Genomic DNA, 21255 nt, shown 5'->3' with positions numbered 1-21255 from the left:
CAAACCTTCCTTCAAGAGTGCATTAAGAAAGAAAAATTGCTTCTAAGCTTACCAGTCATGCAAAATCTTATGGCTTTGTTATAAAATTTTTAGAAATAGAACTTGGAAAGCTGTAGGAGTGAACCCCACAAAGCTACCCGCCCAACAGGGCGGGGTCAAGGTAGAGATAAAAGGTAGTGAAAGGAAAAGGGGCCTCCCTCTTTTCTCCTGGAAGCCAGCCACGCTTCTAACTCCTGGTATGTGCGACTCTCTCTCTCCCTGATAAATAAATATATTGTTTTTCCCTATATAGCCTCGAGTATCGTTATAGAAAGCTTGACACATTTTTTAGCATCCTGACCACATTTTCACCTCTCTCTTCTCTGCCCAGTCCCTCCTCTTCACCTACTCCTTTAGTCCCCATATAGTCTCCTCTTTTTCTATTCAGAAAAGGGCAGTCCTTCCATGGATATCAGCAAAGCATAGCATATCAAGTTTCAGTAAGACAAGGCACTGCCCTTCTTATTCAGGCCCACAAGGCAACCTAGTATGAAGAATAGGTTTCAAAAAGCCAGCAAAAGCGTCAGAGACAGCCCCTACTCTCACTGCTAGGAGTCCCACAAGAGAATCAAGCCACAAATCCGTATCATATATGCAGAGGGCCAAGGTCAGTCCCATGCAGGTTCCTCGGTTGTTGGTTCAATCTCTGTGAGCCCCTGTGAGCACAGGTTAGTTGATCATAGAGGTTTTCTTATAATGTCCTTGATCCCTCTGGCTCTGAGAAAAAAATTGTTTTGAGTGAGGTAGCCCAGACCCAGAGAGACAAATATGGTTGGTGCCTCACCCAGTTGTCACCAGAGAGGCTTCATCCAGCAACTGATAAAAACAGATGCAGAAATGAACAGCCAAACATTAGGCAAAGTTCAGATACTTTGTTTTTTCTAATAGTAAGCTATATCATAATAAAATCAGGTAACTGCAATTTTAGACAACAGAAAAGAAAATTAACATAATATGAATATAAATGATAAAACTGCCACGTAGGTATTTTCTTTTAGTTTTAAAAGATGCCTGGAGGATACCTATAAACTGTATTTTCACACACTACTGAGGAAGTGTTACCTCCGTCTACTGTAACTAACAAAATTTACTTCAAAGTACTGTGGGAAGGGAAGTTGCTTCCTTACACTACCTGGATCAAATTGCTTAGCACATGTTTCCCCCAAACTAATGACTTTCACAATTCATAAACAAAATATCCTACAGAATGAAAGTACATTTTACAATAAAGCAATCTCTACCTTTGTAGAAAAATGATGACTAATTGGGTTGTCACATGAATATTTTCTTGAAAAAAGACAATTTTATTCCCCTTTCAATACTCTCCTTTACTTCTTTGAAGTTTTGATATGTATTCATATTTGTTGAAAATACTAAAACAAACACAATTAGGATAAACACTACTCTGTATTCATCAAAGGCAAGCTTAAAAACCAGAGAGTCGAACACATAAGCATGACAATGAGCCCTAACCAAGTCATAGATAATAATTAGCAGTGTCCAGAGTGAATTAGACAATTTTGTTAAGGATTAAATAAGATGGTGTTATAAGACTGGACTGATATTTATTCAAGTAATGAATCTGGCATTTTGATCTATTATAGATCTGTAAAACTTCTAAATGTGGATGACACACTGTGGTACTGAAAGCAAAACAAGCTGTCCATTGGCTCAGGCTGTCAGATGAGGGTATCTGCTATGTGTTTTGGCAATTCACAGAATTTCCGTTAAGTTTGGAATCTGTAAGAGATTGTGATTTTTATTTTTTATCTTTTTGCACTCATGGTTGTCATCATCACATTGATAAATAGGAAGGTATTCTTGTTAGACTTTTTATAATTATTTATTGTTGATACCTTGGCAGCCCTAATGAACATCCAAATGATTGTTAGACTATAATGTGTTGTTCTGTAATATATAGTATGCATGATATATAGTATATTGACTAAGTGGCATTTTTTTAGAAGATAAAAAGATCTTAGTCACAAGAAGCTTAAAGAACTCAAGTATTTGTAGGATGAAATTACCCCACCACATTGTGTTGTACACTAAAAACTTATCCCTGTGCTTTCTGTGTTTAATCCTGAATCTAGATAAAACTTCATTTTCCAATGCAGTAATTACAAGGGAGCTATAAAAGTGTTAATTCTTTTAAAGTCAAGAGAATTTGGCTAGCCCTTGTAAGTGTTAACCATTTAAAATGTATTTTAGAGTGGAAAAGAGTCAGTGAGAAAAATAAGATTTGATTATGGGTAACAATTAAAAGTTTCCAGAGTGAAACCCAAAAATTAGATAAGATTTAAATGAATTTCTTATCATCTATTCTTTGAATAATACCAATCTGAGTATGCATTATCATTTTAGATACTATGTGAATAAAATTCAGAACAATAAATACTTTCAAAGAAATAAAAGCAAAAATAATGGTGTAATTTTCTGAATTGAAGCAAGCATAAAGAGTATTTATAGGATCTTATACTATGAAAAACATTCATGTTTCTATGTTGTATATAATATTAATATGTCAAGTTAGTACATCCCTACTGCACTCTCAAAGGCAAAATTGCTGATGTCATCAGAGTTTAGAATAACTACTTATGAGAAAATCTCTATGACCTGCAAGTTTTGGCCAGGTTACATTAAATTAAAGTCTAGAGTATATTCAAGCACACTTAATGTGCACCTGAGAGTAGCTCCTTGCTTCCCTTGAGAGAAAAAGTTGCAATTCTTACTGCATACGTTGTGATGTAAAGAAGTCTCATTCTTCAACAGCCTCTTCAGTGGGCTTAGAAAATAAACAGCAAGGCTATACATTATTCAGTACCTCCTGGAAGCATACCAAAGCCCTTGGAGCAAGTGATGAATGAGCAGTTGTCGCCCTCATGCCTTACCTGGTTTGCTCTTTTTTAAAAATCCAACCCCTGCCGTCTACCACACAAAGCTCATGGCCACTGGGTGAAATCCAAACTGAGTAGTTGATCATGATACTTCCAGCATGTCACAGATAGCAGAATCTCTCAAAGTCCCACAAGCCAACTTCTTGAAGCATGCCTGCAACAAGCAAGACATCTCTTCATTATAATTGAAAAATGGTAAACCGCATCCTAGAACCGGGAGCATTCACTACTCAGTCGATAAGGGAATCATAAAATAGTATGTAAAGGACTATAAATGCCACTCAGGATGCTGAGAAACACAAACATGGAAGGCTGAAGCATACACTTTTAAGAAGGTGGTCATGCAGAGCACATTTCCTTTTCAAGACTTTCACTGACCTACTAAAGCTACAAGTATTAATAAATGCTATTAATACTAAAACACACTCATATTGTTAAGTATATCTCAGATTTCATGGAACTGACCACTTCCAGTACCCAGAGTATTTTCCTGACCCCACCCATAATACTTTCAAGGTGACTGATCACTGAGAAACCACAGAGAAAAACCTATCAGCAGCAACATCAAAATCCACATGATGATATGGACCAAACACAGTATATTTTGTGCATCCTGACATCCCATACAAAGCTGGCATTTCTAGCAGAAAAATTAATTAGGTTACATTTTAAACAAAATGTGTGAGAAACACCGTTGAGTGGAAAATGTGAAGTATTATTATGAATTTAGCAGCCCCCACTATCCATGTTAAGATATAAATGACAAGATAATAAAGAGAAGGAACATACTGGAGTTAGTGTCTGTGCACAAAAGAATGGTAGAAACCTAAAAAAAAGTAATTATATGACTCTTTGTACACAAACAACTGAGTTCGCTAGGAATGCAGATAGGAAGGGCTATCCCAGAGGAATCTTAAAGAACAGATACCTCAAAAAACCACCATGTCTGTCTGTCTGTCTGTCTATCAATCTGTATCTCTTTTATCAATCTATTTGTCTGTCTATCTATCTATCTTCTTTCTATCTGTCTGTCTCTGTATCTACCTATTATCTATCTATCTATCTATCTATTATTCTCTTGCTAATTCCATGGGGAGACTCCTTTGGAAGGTTATATTCAGCAGACTCATGGACACAGGTGTAAAACCTGATTTTAACAAGCCAGAATATTGCCATGCACCTGCAGTTAGAGCTTCAATTATTCCCAGAAGGCCATATGGAAACTTAAAAGTCTCAACAGTGAGATAGTGACTGCCCCATTTCAGCAAGGATTGTAAGAGAACAAGGGTCCAAAATCCAGTCCAACTCATGCCTCATTAAAATACAATATTTGAAAATAACTTTTAGAAAAACAAGAGCTGTGTATATGGATAATAAATGTCAATGCTGCAATTTAGAACAGTTGTTTACCTTGATACTGGCTCTCTCTCTCTCTCTCTCTCTCTCTCTCTCTCTCTCTCTCTCTCTCTCTCTCCCTCTCTCTCATATATAAACACACACACACACACACACACACACACACACAGCTTAAAATTCCCAATCTGTCAATCCAAGCTCTGGTATTTGTTAATCTACAACCTTAGATGTAAATTATTCTTATTCATGCAAATATTTCTACTTATCCAACATCCTCACCATCATCACCCCACCCACTGAAATCCATACCATTTCTTTCTCTCTCATTGGAAACCAAACAGTGACCTAAAAATAAAATAAATAGCCAAGCAATGGTGGCACACACCTTTAACACCAGCATTTAGGAGGCAGAGACAGGCAAATCTCTGAGTTCTAGGCCAGCCTGATCTACAGACCCAGTTTCAAGACAGCCAGGACTACACACAGAAACCATGTTTTAAAAACTAAAACATAAATAAAAAGAAAAGAAAGAGAAACAAAAACAAACACAGCATTATAGGACAAAACAAACAAATAGAAGAAAATAAAACAAAGAAAAGGTACAATAAACACATACAGATGCAGAGATACACACATTTACGCACACAGAAACTCCATAAAAACAGAAAATTGGAAAGCATTTTGCTTAATACCTGTGAAAATACCATTGAAACGATTTTGTGCTGGTCATCCTCTGCTGGGCTTTGGACCTGACCCTAAGTTTGGTTTGTATACCCAGTGAAACACCATGTCCCCATTGGAGAAAACTAATTTTTCCTATACAAGTGGTTATTAATTGAGATAGTTTGGATTTGGAATGGGAGCTACGGCCATCTCTCCGCTCAGAGCAGGACTCTTATCTGCCTCAGACCATTGCAGGCCCCATACAGGCTACCACTATTTCTGTAAGTTCATATGCTGTGTTTAGAAGGCCTCATTTCATTGTCCTCCGTCTCGTCTAGCTCCTAAATTCTTTCTACCTTCTCTTCCAGAGGAGTCTATGAGCTTTGAAAGAAGAGGTTCCATGGAGATTTGACATCTCATTTAAGACCCAGTGTTCCAAGGACTCTTGCCTTCTGTACATTGTCCAGCTGTGGATCTCTGTATTTGTTTCTATCTACTGCAATAAGAAACTTCTCTAACTGGGCAAGACACTGATCTTTGAATATATAAGAATGAAGTTAGGAGTCTTTAGCAGAACAGTGGTATTTGGTTTTCTCTTCGGTCCATGGCCTATCTAGAATCAGGTTCTTGGCCACCTAAGAAGAGTTAGGAATGGGTTAGTTCTCATGGAATAGGCCTTAAGTTTAATCGCATTGGCAGTTACCTGTGTATTTTTTTTGCCACCATTGCACAAAAATATCTTGCAGCAGGTAGCCATTGTAGATTGAAGGGTTTGTAGCTGTGTTGGTTTTTAACCTTTCTTCTCTAGCAGCATGCAGAATGCATTCCAGTACCATGAACACTGATCAGTAGGGTGAATACTGTAGGTTGGCACCAACTCAACTTGTCGGTGTTCAATGAGTAATATTTGTATTGTTCTCAGCAACTGGGCCTTGTCATCAGTTTGTGGAGAGTAACCAATAGCCTTGGCAATAGCCTGTACTGTTTGGAGATATTCATGGGGCCTCTTTTGCCAAAACTCAATTAGATGTAACCAATTCCCAGTACTGAAGGTTTCATTCAGTGGTGAGAGACGTCTACTACTTGGATTTTTGTCTCTTACATTATTTGGTGATTACATTTAGATTTAGATACATATATATATATATATATAATTTTTTCAGAAGCTTCTACTATAGTAGGTTTCTATACAATCCTACAAATGACCCTGAGTTTTAAATGTCCATCTGTTTTCCCCCTCACTGTTAATCCTCTTGTTCTAGTCTCCCTTCTCCCAGTCAATTCATAACTGAATATTCTATTTTCAATTACTTTGGAGGTCATTCTTTTATGTTTAATGCCTTACTCTATAACTAACCTTTTTTGGTATATTGATTATCAAAAATATAGAAGCTAACATCTACTTCTAATTTGAGTGCCTGGGTTGTCTGATTCAGGATGACTTTCTTATCTCCATTGATTTACCTTTGATTTTCATTACTTTTTTTTAAAAAAACTAAGTAGTATTCCATTATATAAATGTTTCCTGTATCTTTTCATCTGTTGGTGGATATCTAGGCTGTTTCAAATTTCTGACCATTATGAATAAATCAGTAATGAACATGAATGAACAGATATATCTGTAGTAGGATGTAGAGGTTTTTGGGTATACTCCCAAGAGTAGTATAGTAAATCTAGTCTTACTTTCCCAAGTACAGAACACTGATTTCCACAGTGACTATATACATTTGCAATACCACCAGATGTAAGTGAGTGTTTTCCTAATTCCACATCTTCACCAGCATGAGCTTTCAAATGTTTTGTTGACATTGGCTATTCTGACTATTGTTAGATGAAATCTCAAAGTAGTTCTGGTTTGTATTCCCTTGATGACTAAGGATGTTCAATATTTGAGTGTTTCTCAGATATCTGTTCTTTTTCCTTAGAAAACTGTCTGTTTAGAGACCTGTACTTCTTATAAATTGAGCTATTTCTTTTTACATACAGTCTTTTAAGGTTTTTTATACTTCAGATATTAGCCCTATATTGTTTGCATGCTTGGTAAAAGTCTCTTCCCACTCTTTAGCCTGCTGCTTTGTCTGAATAGTGGTGTCCTGTGCCATACAGAACCCTTTCCGCTTCATGAAGTTCCGTTTAGCAGTTTCTCTTAGTGCCTATACTAACAGTATTCTGCTAAAAGTCTCTTCCCTTGACAACGAGTTCAAAATTATTCCCCACTTTTTCTTCTATCAGACTCAGTGTATCTGTCCCTATGTTGAAATCCTTAATCCGTCTGGAGCTGAGTTTTTTGCAGGGTGTTAAGTATGAATCTATTTGCATTCTTCTGAATGCAGCCATCGAGTTTGTCCAGCACCATTTATTGAAGATGCTGTCTTTTTGCTTTGTGTATTTCTGGCTAAAAAAAAAAATCAGGTGTTCAAAGGTGTGCAAACTTGTCTGTGTCTTCTAATTGATTCACTTAATCAATGCTTCTGTGTTTATAACAATGCCATGATATTTTTTTCTATAGCTCTGTAGTATAATTGAACTTAGGGTTGGTGATTTCTCTGAAATGCTTTTGTAACTCAAGATTATCTTAGCTACCCTGGCTTTTTCGTGTGTTTTTATGTAAGAATCATGTTGGAATTTTGAAAGGAATTGTACTGAAATTATTGACAGCTTCTGGTAGAATGGTTGTTTTCGATACATTAATTCTATTGATCTGTCAGCAAGGGAGATCTTCCCATCTTCCGATATCTTCTTCAATTTATTTCTTCAGTGCCTTAATTTTTTTTATCATACAAGCCTTTCACTTGTTTGTTTAGAGTTACCCTAGATATTTTTGAGGCTATTATAAAAGATATTGTTTCCCTGATTTCTTTGTCAGTCAGTTTGCCATTTGTATATGATGATAACTGATTTTTTGCATATTTTTATTCAGCAAATTTGCTCAGTTTATTAACTGAATAAGTTTCCTAGTTGAGTTTTTAGGGACATTTATATATACAAGCATATCATCTTCACAAAAAAGATACTTTGACTTCTTTTTCGTTTAATAACCCCTTGTTTTTCTTCAGTTGTCTTATTGCTCTAGACACTACTTCAAGTAATATATGAAATAGGTATGGAGAATGTGAACAGCTTCATCTTGTTCATGATTTTAGTGGCAATACTTTGGGTGTCCTTTCTTCAGGTTGATGTTGGCTGTGGGCTTGTTGTAAGTGTCACCTGTATCTTTAGTCTCTTACAGACTTTTATTATGAAGGAGTGTCATATTTTGTCAAAGGCCCTTTCTGCATCTAATGGCATAATCATGTGTTTTTGCCTTCAATTTGTTTATATGGTGGATTATATTTATCAAATTTCATACGTCAAACATGTCTGAGATGAAACCTACTTGACCATGGTGGATAATCTTTTAGATGTATTCCTATATTTGATTTGCAAGTATTTTATGGAGAACCTTTGCTTTTGTGTTATTAAGAATAATTGGTCTGTAACTCTGTTTGTTGAGCCTTTATGTTGTTCAGGTATCAGGATAATTGTGGCTTTGTAAAAAGGATTAGGCAATGTTCCTTCTGTGTCTACTATTATGGAGTAAATTTGTGAAATATTGGAGTTATTTCTTTTTGCAAATCTGAGAGAAGTCTGCACTGATTTAACCTGTCCGTGGGCTTTTTTGTTGGAAGACCTTTAATAACTGCTTCAATTTCACTAGGGGCCATTGATCTGTTTAAATTGTTTATCTGATCTTGATATAACTTTGGTAGATGGTCTTTATCAAGAAATTTCTCCATTTCTTTTAGGGCTTCCAATTTGGTGGGTTACATTCATTAAAAATGTTCCTTATGATTATCTGGATTTATTTGGTATTCATTGTTATGTTCCCCTTTTTCTGTTCCTTTTGTTGATTTGGGTCATCTGTTTCCATCTTTTACTTAATTTGTCTGAAGATTTATTAATCTGACTGATTTCTCAAAGAACCAACTTTTGTTTCACCAATTATCTGTAGTTTTTCTTTTTTATTGATTACTTGGGAATCTCAAATCAATCAGAGTAATTTCCCTGTCCTTCCCATACTCCTGTGACTGCTCCCCTCCCCTGTGACTTCATCCCCACAAAAAAAAGTAATGGAAAGAAAAACTATTGTGTATTTTCCATATACTCATCAGAGTATAGTCAAATTCCTAGTGGACAACTCCCCAAGTGAGGGTGAATGTTTCTTTACCTGCACCTCCCCTAGAAATCATCAACTGTGGAGAGCCTTGAGGCAAGCAGGGGAACAGCAGAGCCAGTTCTCTGTTATCCTCACCACCACCTGCCCCGCAGCATGAGGGCCAGTTCAGCATAGCCCATGGATTTCACCATGGCTTTGGTTGGCAGCCCAGACCACACAGGAATCCACATAGCCTTCAGAGGTTACACAGACCACAGACATCAACATGGCCCCTGGATATATCAGAACCACCAACCCACTCATGGCCCTGCATGTACCATGGACATGGTCTCAGGCGGTCTCACATGCCAATCACATCCAAATGGACTTCTGAGGCAACAAAGTCACAGTCAATGCTGTAGACTGCATACACCCGCATGGAACTCAAGCTTCACCATGGCCTGGGGCAGTTGCATCAGCCACAGACACCATCATGGTCTCTGATGGTATCACAGACCACAGTGGCCCTTTGAGGAGGTCCAATCCAAAAAATGAACTTTTCCTTATCTTGGGCCTTCATCTTTGCCCAAAGCCAGGGCAATCTTGCTTCAGGGCATATATTTGGTGTAGAGTCTTCTGTATACTTTCTAGGCTGCTACATACTATACTGATGACCCTACACTCTGTTTTTCTAGTTTTCCCATCTCTCCATTGTGTATTTATTCATGGTGGTGATGTCACTGTTAGTGTCTTGAATTCAGGGTGGCCTGGTTGGTTTCTGTCACTGAACCACTGGTTCTCATATTGTTTTTGTTGTTGTTTAATGTATTGACTTCAGTCCTGAGTTTTATTATTTCTTGCCATTTAATCCTATAATGTGAACATTCAGTGCTGTGAACTGGCTTCTCAGAACTGAGTATTCAAACAAATGGCCTAAGGAGGACATTCTCATTTAATAAACCACATACTATTACTAGGGAGGATTGAAGAAGGGTAATAGCAGAAGAGAGACAAAAAAGCTAAGGATTTTTGGAAAAATCATAGAAAAATATAATTGTACAAGCTTATTTTTAAAATATATATTCATGTGTATACATATATGTGCATATATACACATACACAGACATAGATGACATAGATGACAGACAGATACACACACACACACACACACATTAATGAAGCTACACTATGTGGGATGATCCTGCCTCCCCCAGTAGCTAATAGCTATGTACTTTCTAACAAAACCCCAGTGCCAAGTATGGGAAACCCTTCCTAGAATAGTTGGTCAGGGGAATACAAGAATCTTCAAAAACAGTATGGGATATTACCATTCTTCTTGCTGACTTCGAGAACTTGAAGGTAAAACCTTATTTTCAAAAACATGCACACAGTTCAGACACAGGACTTAGAGTAGCTGAGCCAGAACTTACTTGGAAGCCTCCTCCATAAGGACTAGCTCTTACTAGTATCTAAAAGTGCTACATAGGCTACCTAGAGAGAGGAGGAATCAGTAGTTCTACCCAGGTATAAAGGCTACAAACTACAATGAATGCCTCACAAAATATTTGAGTAGTGTCACAGTGGTATTTTAATCTTGGAAATAATCATCAGCTGTCTATTAGACTTAAGGTTCACTCAACAGGAGGGAATTCATGCTAGCACTGGCAACATAGCAAACTACTCATGGCTGGAGTGGTCATAAACCTGAGAGAAGAACCTACTACTGACATTGTCTTAATCCAACACAGTTTCTGTCTTCTATTTTAAATACTTATATCTACAGATGTGTATATACTTTACTTCTTACCAAAGAATCATTTTCTTTCTTTCTTTCTTTCTTTCTTTCTTTCTTTCTTTCTTTCTTTTGCTACAAAGACTTACAGACATCTATAATTTGTCAAAATACAGAGAATAGATGACTGTGAGGTACCAAGCTTTATCTGATTGTATTTGAAATACAAGCCCTCAGGGAAAATTGACAAACAATGGGAAGGAAATGTTGTAAGAGCCAGATGACCATGATGGCTGATGCTAGGTGGTCTTCCCTAGACATGACAGGGGAAATGTACTCATGATGTCTTAATAATATGGTTGCCTGAACATAACTAGCATAGACAAAGGACCGCTTGACATGCCAAAGTTGACAGGAAAAAATCCACAAGGTCACATCCTTAGATAAAGAACTATAGGTGGTTAAGTAGTTCAGAGGGTCAGTTTCCTAGAGAGATGGGCCATCAAAGGTTATCTAATCCAAGTGGTCAATCCTACATACAAACAGCACTAAATGGACACCACTAGCTCTATCTATATTTGCACTTGCACTGAGAGAAGATGATGAAGAAGAAGAAGAAGAAGAAGAAGAAGAAGAAGAAGAAGAAGAAGAAGAAGAAGAAGGAGAGAGAGTAGTAATTATTGTTTATTATTGTTCTATATAAAGAAGAACTCATGAACTGGGGAAATAGGGGTGGAACACGGGAAGAGCTGGGGGCTTTAGAGAAAGGAACAGTGACGTAGATGTAGTATCTATGTATAAAGTTCATAATAAAATAAGCAAGTAATAGACACTTAAAAAACAAATCCACACTGAGAAATTTCATGAATTTGTGTGTGTGTGTGTGTGTGTGTGTGTGTGTGTGTGTGTGTGTGTGTGTTGGTTAGGTTGTTTTGTTATTTATTTATTTTGTCAACTTGACACAAGTCTGGATCTTCTGGGAAGAAGCAATTTCAATTGAGAAAACGCCTTCATCATATTGGACTGACAGCAAACCCATTGGCCATTATCTTGATTAATGATTGATACACGAGGGCCCAGTCTACTGTTGACAGGGCCTTCCTGGGGCAGGTGGTCATTGGATGTATAAAAATGCAGGCTGAGCAAGCCAGTGGGAGTATTCTAGCGAGGAGCTTTTCTCAATGGCTGTGCTTCAGTTCCTGCCTCCTGGTTTCTGCTGACTTCCCTCAATGATGGACTGTGACTCAGATGTGGGTCTTAGTTACTGTTCTGTGCTGTAAAGAGACACCATGACCAAGAAAACTCTTTAAAAGAAAGCATTTATCAGGGATCTTGCTTGCAGAGGCATTTTCATCATGATAGACACAAACAAGCTTGATACTGAAGCATTAGCTGAGAGCTATCCTCCTGATCCACAGGAAGCAGGCAGAGATACAAGGGCTGGTTGGATGTTTTTTTTCCCAGCACTATTTCACAGATAAGGAAACCAGAGCTTAGAATATTATCCAAACTCACATAATAATGAAGTAGTGGAGTCTGAGACACCACACTGGAAAAAATACTTCATCACCCCAGTGACAGACTTCCTCTAACAAGACCACATCTCTAGTTCTTCTGGAATAGTTCCCTTTCAACGGGCCATTCCTGTTCAAACCACCACAGTGTGAAAGCCAAATAAACCCTTTCTTCCCAACTTTGTTTTGGTTAGAGCTCTGTTACAGCAAAAAAAAAAAAGCAAAATAGAACAGCATACACATAAACTGCATGCTGGGCAATATATTGAGGTCTAAGAAAAGCTTGAGAGAGTTTGTTCTCCTTTCATTATGTGTGTCCTGGGAATCAAACTCAAGAAGCTAGGTTTGTGTTTAAGGACCCTTTCCCACTGTGCCACATTGCTGGCCCCAAAACAATGTTTTCCAATAGAATTTTTATTTTGGAGACACTAGCACTCTTTGAAAATGAATTATAATAAATGTATCTTATTTTGTAAATTGAATCTCAATAATCATGATTTAAATATTCTGAATAATTTTTTAGTTAAGTACCAAAAGATTCCATGGTATACAGAAGACATGATATACAGACACTATTGACGAACTAATGTTATATGTATGTGTATATATATATATTAAAATCCAAGCAAGACAAACATAAACTTGAACAAAAGCATAGAAGCATCCATGTCTGCACAAACTGTAAATTTCTGTGACTCAAGCTCCCCTTAAGTGGTCTTCAGTTGCAGTCTGCTTTTTTTTGTCTCCCCGTATGCATAGCACTATAGTCTTCTTCAACTATCAAACTACTTTGAAGAAAGCTTTCCAAAGGATCCCCTCAGCACTGAGACACTCATTTTATAGGCTATTGATTTGTACTTGTTGGTTTGTTGCTCTTTAAACACTGTCTAGGGCATGTGTTTCATCTTTCCCACAGAGGCATGTTGCACAGCCCTCTGGGCAGCTAACAGAACTAGAATAGTGGGGAGTATTTTGTGGACTCACTGCTCTTGTTAAATGACTGTTCAGTGAGCCTTGCAAGATTTGTATGGAAGCTGCTCATTTCTCCAAACAAACATAAAAAACATAATCATAGGGAATATTGGAAGAGCTGGATTATCAATGATCAAATTTAAGATTCTTTCATCCTCTGTAATTTAAAACCCTCCTCTGCAAATGATTTAAAAAATGAGGGGGTCCATACCTTTTAGCCACAAAAAGATTGCTTCTTAGTTCTTCCCCCTTCATTAAGTCACTCAAAGAAGTTAGGCTTGCTTTTCCAATCTTCCTATTTAATCTGCTGAAAAACTATGAGCTGTGCTCACTTTCTCCTAAAGAAAGTAATGATTGGAATGTTTGAGTTATTTGAGTTATTTGTCCAAGGACAAACAGCCTTTGAAAAACTGCAGTCAGGATTCCAATGCCCTTAATTGATTGTGCTATGTTGTCAATTAAATGCTAATAGAGTTAATTTGAGCAACTTGCTCAGTCTATAGATAAAGATCCTAGTCTCATGAACGTTAAGTGACAAATTTGAGGATGTCTGGATCACAGGAGGATCTGCATGAATACCTAAAGGCAGGATGTTCCTGCCTCTCCAGTGCCAACTCTCCTCTAGCATGCTCAGCGTGGTGTCCCAACAACGTTATAGATTTTCAATGTACTGGATTCTAAAGAACTATGTTCATGGTAGCTTTATTTTAGAAAGATACCAAAGGCAACAAACAGCACAACAGCATTTCTGAGTACACATTTTAAATGAGCAGAATTTGCTGAAAGCAACAGATGATCTCCCTCAGCACTTTCTCCAATTAAAGCAGTACAGACACAAGGAGAAAACTGTCTTACTGGCTTGTGACACACCAGTGATGGGACTGTAATATAAACAACACATTGGTATTTTGCTGATGCCCATTTTGTATATTCAGCTGCATTATTAGTAACCACACACTTGAAATAATCTTTCCAATTATTTATCTAATATTTTCATTTTGTAACTTAGCAGGGAGTCCATTAAATGACACAAAGATCTAGGGTAATTCCATTAAGAGTAGAATTTGAATTTGAATCCAGTGCTGGATATTCAAGCACAGATGATTCTCCCCGTATTCACCTTGAAACAGGGTTCATAGTTCTGGTTTGATGATGGTGTGCAACCTTGCCAACTCAAACAGGACACCTTCCTGTCTTCTTGGTATTTATTTCCGTAAACTGAAACATAGATATATCACACTTCCCAGCATTTCTCAGCTGAGGCACAGCTTCTTGTCAGGTATATTTTCAACCTGAGCTATTCCTCCGTGTCACTAAACGTAACTACAGAAGACATTAAAAAGATAAATGAGGTACCCCTTTTGAGTCACCAGGTTGCAGGGCAGACCAGTGATCTTTGAGAGAAGGAAACACAGAAAGGAGATCCTTGCTTATTCTACTGTGCCCTCTTGCTTAGTGACAGCAATTCCACGTCAGACTGGAGCTGACAAATGACAGACCAGCACTGTGGAACTACATGCTCCTACTGGATCTGACCTGAGTCCTTGCTTGCTTAAACCTAAAGCTCATGTACATAGCCTTCAGGATAAACTCAGTATCTTTTCAATCCACACAATCACTCCTACAATTTCACTACTGTAAGAGAAAAGGGAAGAAAACATTTCCCATCAAAATGTGTGTAGCAGAATACACTTAAATCAGTATTTTCAGTGACATTTACAACTTTGATATTTTTTCCATAGGTGAGAAGAAATGTCTGAAGTCATGGATCAAGGTTTCCTTCAACACTAGAAAAAGATGTTTAAATTAATACTGAATAAAAGGAAGAAAAGGGTAGCAATGAGATCAAGAATTGAAGAAATTTAACAGAAGCAATAGAGAAAATTGACAAGGCCTAAGGTTGTTTTGGTTAGAAGTAATACAAACATGTAAGATGCAGAATATGAAAATTACTAATATTCCATCTAAAAAATAACATTAGATTCCTTAAAGTCACTAGAAAGGCAGTAGGACATCCTTTGAATGATTATAACTATAATTTTGACAATTTAGATGAAATAAGTAAGTTCCTTAAAAGGTCCTTAAAAAGCATTCCAGAACTAAGCAAGTTCATTACATCAAATAAACTAAGCTCATCATTTAAACCTTTGCACACTTTGCACAGTCATTAACTATTTTAATATGGATCATTTTCAGAATTATCTTAGAAGCCAAAAGACAGAGAAACATTTTTTCAAGACATTTTGTGAGTACAAAATAAACCCAACCATTTCCAGAGCCTAACAAAACATTTTTAAGGAGTTGTCAGAATGGAACATGTGCCAGATTTATTTGTAGGTCTGTGAGGAACCTGCACACTCATAACCATTGTGGATGCATCAATTTGCACCTACAGTGAATAGGGGTCCTTCCTTTCAGCATCCAAAACAGCAGTTGTTGACAGCCTTTTCAATCTTAGACATTCTGACTAGGCTAAAATGAAATCTCAAGTTTTAATTTGCATTTACCTGTGTGAATAAAAAATATGAACACTAAAAAATATATTTCTCATTTCTCAGACATTTTAAATTCTTCCTCTGCGATACCTATGCCCTCATACAAATGGAACTAATAGACTCAGTGTATTTTAGGAAGAACACAAGAAATTGGGAGGAAATAGTGGTTAGGGAAGCAGGGGAGAAACTAAAGGGGCCAGTCGATCAAAACACATCATACGCACCAATGAAATAGATAATACCACACTAGCAAATAAAATTTAGCTATATAGGTACAAAGATTAACACAAAATGTTGAACTGGGAAATTTTAGTTCACTATTAGAATGAGATTTATCATGAGCTTGTTTGAAGGCAAAATCTAAAAACTATTTTACATATGTTGACAGAGACTGTTATCATTGTCTATCTGGAAGAATTAGATAGCTTTCCTCAATCTGGTGAAAATCAACAAGTTACACTCAACATTACACTTAGGGCTCAATAGCTGATCTCTCCCCTCTAGGACCAAGGGCAGTCAATCATGTTGCCAGGAGGTCATACTCAGGAGGTCACAATTCAATTCAACCAAAGATGCCATTTTCAGTGAACATACTTTCGCATGGACACAAACTTATGGATTCTGATAGAACTGATTGGTAAATTTCTCAAGATTATATGATTTAAGGCTAATATAAAAATAAATGAAAATTTCCCTCTCTGCCAACAGGAAACAGCAAATAATTTTAAAATGTAATTACAGCACTCAAAATAATGACTAAAAATTTCATTAAAGGATGCAATTGGTAGGTAGAAATATAATGCAACCTCCACAACTTGTTCCTTTGCTAGTCATATCCTATAGAATTCTCCCTCTGTCACTGAGGTGGAGATGTGAGATCATAGTGGGATATCACTTTTACAGTTACACACGAATTGATACACAGCTTCAAAGAGAAACAAACTGTTTTATGGAAGCCTGGCTGATCAGGTGACTCTTGGAAAGAAATCTAAACTTCAGAGAACTTCTTAACTTGAAAACACAGCCCCATGAGTCTTACAGTGAAGGAAAATTATGTTTTTAAATTGTCATAGGGATTTGGAAAGTAACTCTGTTCAGAAGAGATCTGCCACCAATGACACAATTCTAAATACCTCTATAGCAAAAAAATTAATGTTGTAAAGAAAAATTTAAAAAGAACTAGATAAATCCCAGTAGCATGAATTTAATGTAATTTGTAAATCTGATTAAAAAATAAAGATGACCAAAGAAAACTAAAGGAGGAAAAAGTTAGAAATCCTGACTTTTAAGACTTCATGTTAAGTGAAAGTAAAATGGAATTCTGTCCCACATAGATGAAAATCAATGTACATACATGAAGACTTTAAATCGTCATCTGTTATAAGAGTATAACACTGACAGGGCAATACAACAAACTCAGTTCATTGTTCACATCAGCTATAGAAGGGAGTTAAGGAAAAACAGACATGGTGGCAAAATATTTTGGTCCATCTACAAAGCTTTGCTTTTACAGAAACATATAAAATATTGAAGCATGGATAACGAAATGCCAACATAGATTAAATCCAGACAGTGTTGACTTCATGAAGTGCGCTCCCTACCACTCTCTTGGACTTTGTTTGAAATTTTTCCTTCAAAGGATAATCTTGGGTGATGGAGATGTCTCAGCAGGTGGCAGCTCTATCTAACATCTGAAAAGTAACCCAAACAGGGAAATGAGCTTCCTAATTTTGGTAAATGCTTTCCTTAAAATCTTAATTTAGCAAATAACCAAATCATTGGCTTTTAAAATTAGAAAAAGGCAGCTATGTGAACTCCGTCACCTGTTTATGGCTACCGTATATTTACTTTTAGATATTTGTTGACTAAAAGTTTAGTATACAAAATTATGGGTGTCACTATGAGATACACACACACACACACACACCACCCTCTCAGTAAAACACATACACCCCACATATACATATACCCTCCACACATATACACTCACACATACCACATGTACCTTGGACTTATTTGTTCACAGTCTTCTTGATTCTTGCCCTTCTTCTTGCTAGTTGTCTTCCTGTCCTGAATAGCCAGTCCCCTTCTACTTTTGTGGTGCATATATGTATGTGTATCTGTTTATATGAATATATGTGTATATGTATCTGAATATGTGTAAGTGTATGTATGTAAGTATGTATATGTGTATATTGTGTATATCTGTGTATGTATGAATATGTGTATATGTATATGTGTATGTATGTGGGTAAGTATATGTATTGCTGTGGATGTGTATATGTGTATATGTATGTGTATGTTTATGTACATGCTTGTATGTCTATGTATATACTTGTATGTCTGAGTATGTGTTTTTGTATGCATGTACATGTGTGTATGTGTTTGCATGTGTGTGTATATGTGCATGCACATGTATGTGCATATGTATGTATGTGTGTATTTGTGTATATTCATAGATGTTCTGGTCTCTGCAAATGAAAAAAATGGGACTTGCTTTTTGCCTCCCCGTTTCCTCTCTTCTCTCTCCTTTTTAGACCACACTCTTTCCTTTGCCAGTCCTTTTCTCTTCATGTGCTCTCTAGGTATGCACATAGACATGCATCCTTCTACTTCTATACAGCATTGTATTGCAAGGTCTAGTCAGTTTACTACAGCAAGAAATAAGAGGAATTCAAATTAGAAAGAAGTGACTAACAGTTACTTCATCTTCAGAAAACATCTAAGTAGAGGGAACATTGTAACTACTCAAATCCAACAAATCGAGGCAGATTTAGCAAGGTTGTGAAATGGAACCACTATATCAGAAATCAATTATATTTCTAGAATCTAGTAGCAAAATGCTATGGCACTGACATTTTAAAAGACCTCTAAATGCCATGCACAGTAAAACAAAATAAAATGAGCTACTTGGGGATAAATATTGCACAGGACACCTGTAGGACCTGAAAAATGAAATTTACAAAACAGTGCTGAAAGAATGTGAGGTGAACCTAAGGAGATGTGGAGATAACTGTGTTCATGATTTGGAAACCCCATTACTGTAAAGCATTGTTTCTGCAAACGGATCTATACATGTGATACAACCACAAACACATGGATACTGTTGTAGAAATTATAGCTCCTGATATTCATATACAAACCCAAAGACACAAAATAGATTCCCTTCCCCCCAAAAAAATCTTAGAAATTTTAAGGACAAATTTAGAAGACTGGTGAAAATATATGAAGTTACCAAATATAGTTCCGATGTCCAAAGAGGCAGCCATTAGTTCAGGAATAAAGTAAATCCTAGAAATCATGGACACAGAGAGCAACAGATAGTTCTACCAACGGTCCAATAACAAATATATAGATGGAACCTGTGACACCATCATCTCATTTTAATTTCAGCATAATTGTGTTTCTGTCTCCTAACATTAAGTTAACCTAGGCTCTTATTAGTAAAATAATGTAAAGTAGAGCAATAAGTCTATATCGGAACATAAGGACTAAGGTCCCAAGTCCTTTAATACTGAGAACTGAACACCCACTGAGTCCACATCTCTCAATATATTGCTTTTAAGGAAAATATTAGTGTATGAATTTTGTTGAGACACAAGGTAGCACAGGCCCAAAATGGAATGCTTCTAGAAGACACACAGGATAAAACACAATCTATAAAATACTTGAAAATATAATTTCATCCATTTTGTTTTGAAAGATACTGCTTCTAAAGGAGGAAAATATTGTAAAGGGTATACAAAAATAATGAAGAACTTTTAAAACTCAATCATAAACAAATAAAAAAACAAATTAAGAATTAGGTAAAATATCTGAATTTATATTTTACCAAAGAAACTCCATGGGTTTCATTCTCATTCCTAGAATTGATTCTCAGAACAAAATAAATAAAAGTCAACATGAGAGTTTGAAAAAAGGCAGAGTGGCAAAGAGTGTCCACTGCTCTCAGAGGACCTGGAGAGTAGCACCCATCTCAGGCAGCTCACAAGCATCAGTAATTCAGTTGAAGGAAACCCAACACCTTCTTCTGGTCTCAGTATTGATTCCTGTACATATGCACTGCACATACATACATATACACACTCAGGCGCACACACACACACACACACACACACACACACGTGAGCGTGCGAAATAAATACATACATAGATAAATAAACATATTCTTCCAAAATCAGCATGAAATGTGACTGTACAAGGATTAATTGGGCTAAAGTGGAAAGGCTGACCAAGTCAGAGATGCAACTCAGTGGTTAGATAATTTTCCCTACATGTGCAGGATACAAAATTTATTTCATCATGGAAAGAATAAAAAGCTGACCAAGCTAAGATCTGGCATAGGTGTGAAGACTCTTGACTTGCTATAAAATATTGATATAACTATTTAACAAAATCACTTGGAAAACCATTTGAGGTTTCTTAAACATTACACATATGGCTACTATGTTTCCAGTCACTCAACAATGAGGTATATTCTCACAAAGAAGGAAAGGTCATAGCACCTTTGTTCACATTTGCCAAGAGACAGACATTACTGAGATGTTGCTAGCATGCATATGTTTAAATGAAGTTCTAGCTACACAGAAACATTCTCCATTGTCATTTGAAGAACTCAGCTATCACTACACATAGCACACTGATGATCCACAAAGGAAATATACCAAAGGAAAGAAGCCAGACTCTCCTGGTGCTCTTCTCCAAAGGGTATATTTTCTTTCATTTATGTAAATGTAAGAAGCACCTCAGTGTTTACTGGAGAGCATTCATAGAAAGCGGAAAGGAGGAAATTAAAAAGTTTTCAAAGAAAATATTTGATTTCTGTGGTTTTGTTCGTTATTTTGACTTGTTCCAGAAGTGTGTATGCATGTATCAAAACCGCACACCCTACAATATGTGTGTGTGTGTAATATATGTACAACTTATTAAATGTAGCCACAGATGAATAATAAATGACTTAAAGACAGATTAAGTATAAGTTTAAATTTTACTTAAGTATCTTACATCTATAACACAACCCCTCCACCTAAGTCTCAGGAACACTGTAGGAAATTGGGTGAACACTATAAAAGTCAGAGAACTAGGATATATTCTGAGTGTTTATATGGGACAGGGAAGCTGCATAGGATAGGGAGTCTTCTGTATGAGACAGGGAAACTGCATTCATATAATCTCAACCATATGTCTGCTGAATAAGACCTGAACAATGACACCCTCAGCTGACATGCCAACATGGATGGGAGAAACCTCAGAAGGCGTCATACCTAGAGGAAGAGTGAGGGGCAAGTGATGACTGCTAAGAAAGGGAGAATACTCCTCCCCAGAGAGAGAGCTTCAAATTGCTTATTCAACACCCACTGGTCAGGGCTAAAGACATATACCTACAAGGAGCACTAAATGAATTCAACAGTAATTATTAAAGGAAAATAAAAGAGGACAGGGAGGTTGTCAT

General features: G+C 36.7%; 1 protein-coding gene across 4 annotated transcripts in view; it reads right to left on the bottom strand.

The window, feature by feature from the left end:
- Positions 1-21255, bottom strand: part of Lingo2 (leucine rich repeat and Ig domain containing 2) — a 1146222-nt gene that overhangs the window by 328196 nt on the left and 796771 nt on the right. For all 4 annotated transcript variants that reach the window (XM_040740264.1, XM_040740277.1, XM_040740262.1 and 1 more), the window contains one exon: positions 2931-3090. The gene's annotated coding sequence lies outside the window, so the exon portion shown is untranslated. The remainder of the gene's footprint in view (positions 1-2930; positions 3091-21255) is intronic.

The sequence above is a fragment of the Mesocricetus auratus genome, unplaced genomic scaffold, assembly GCF_017639785.1.
Source record: "Mesocricetus auratus isolate SY011 unplaced genomic scaffold, BCM_Maur_2.0 Super-Scaffold_6730, whole genome shotgun sequence".
Classification (NCBI taxonomy): Eukaryota; Metazoa; Chordata; class Mammalia; order Rodentia; family Cricetidae; genus Mesocricetus; species Mesocricetus auratus.
This window is presented reverse-complemented; position numbering and strand designations above follow the sequence as displayed.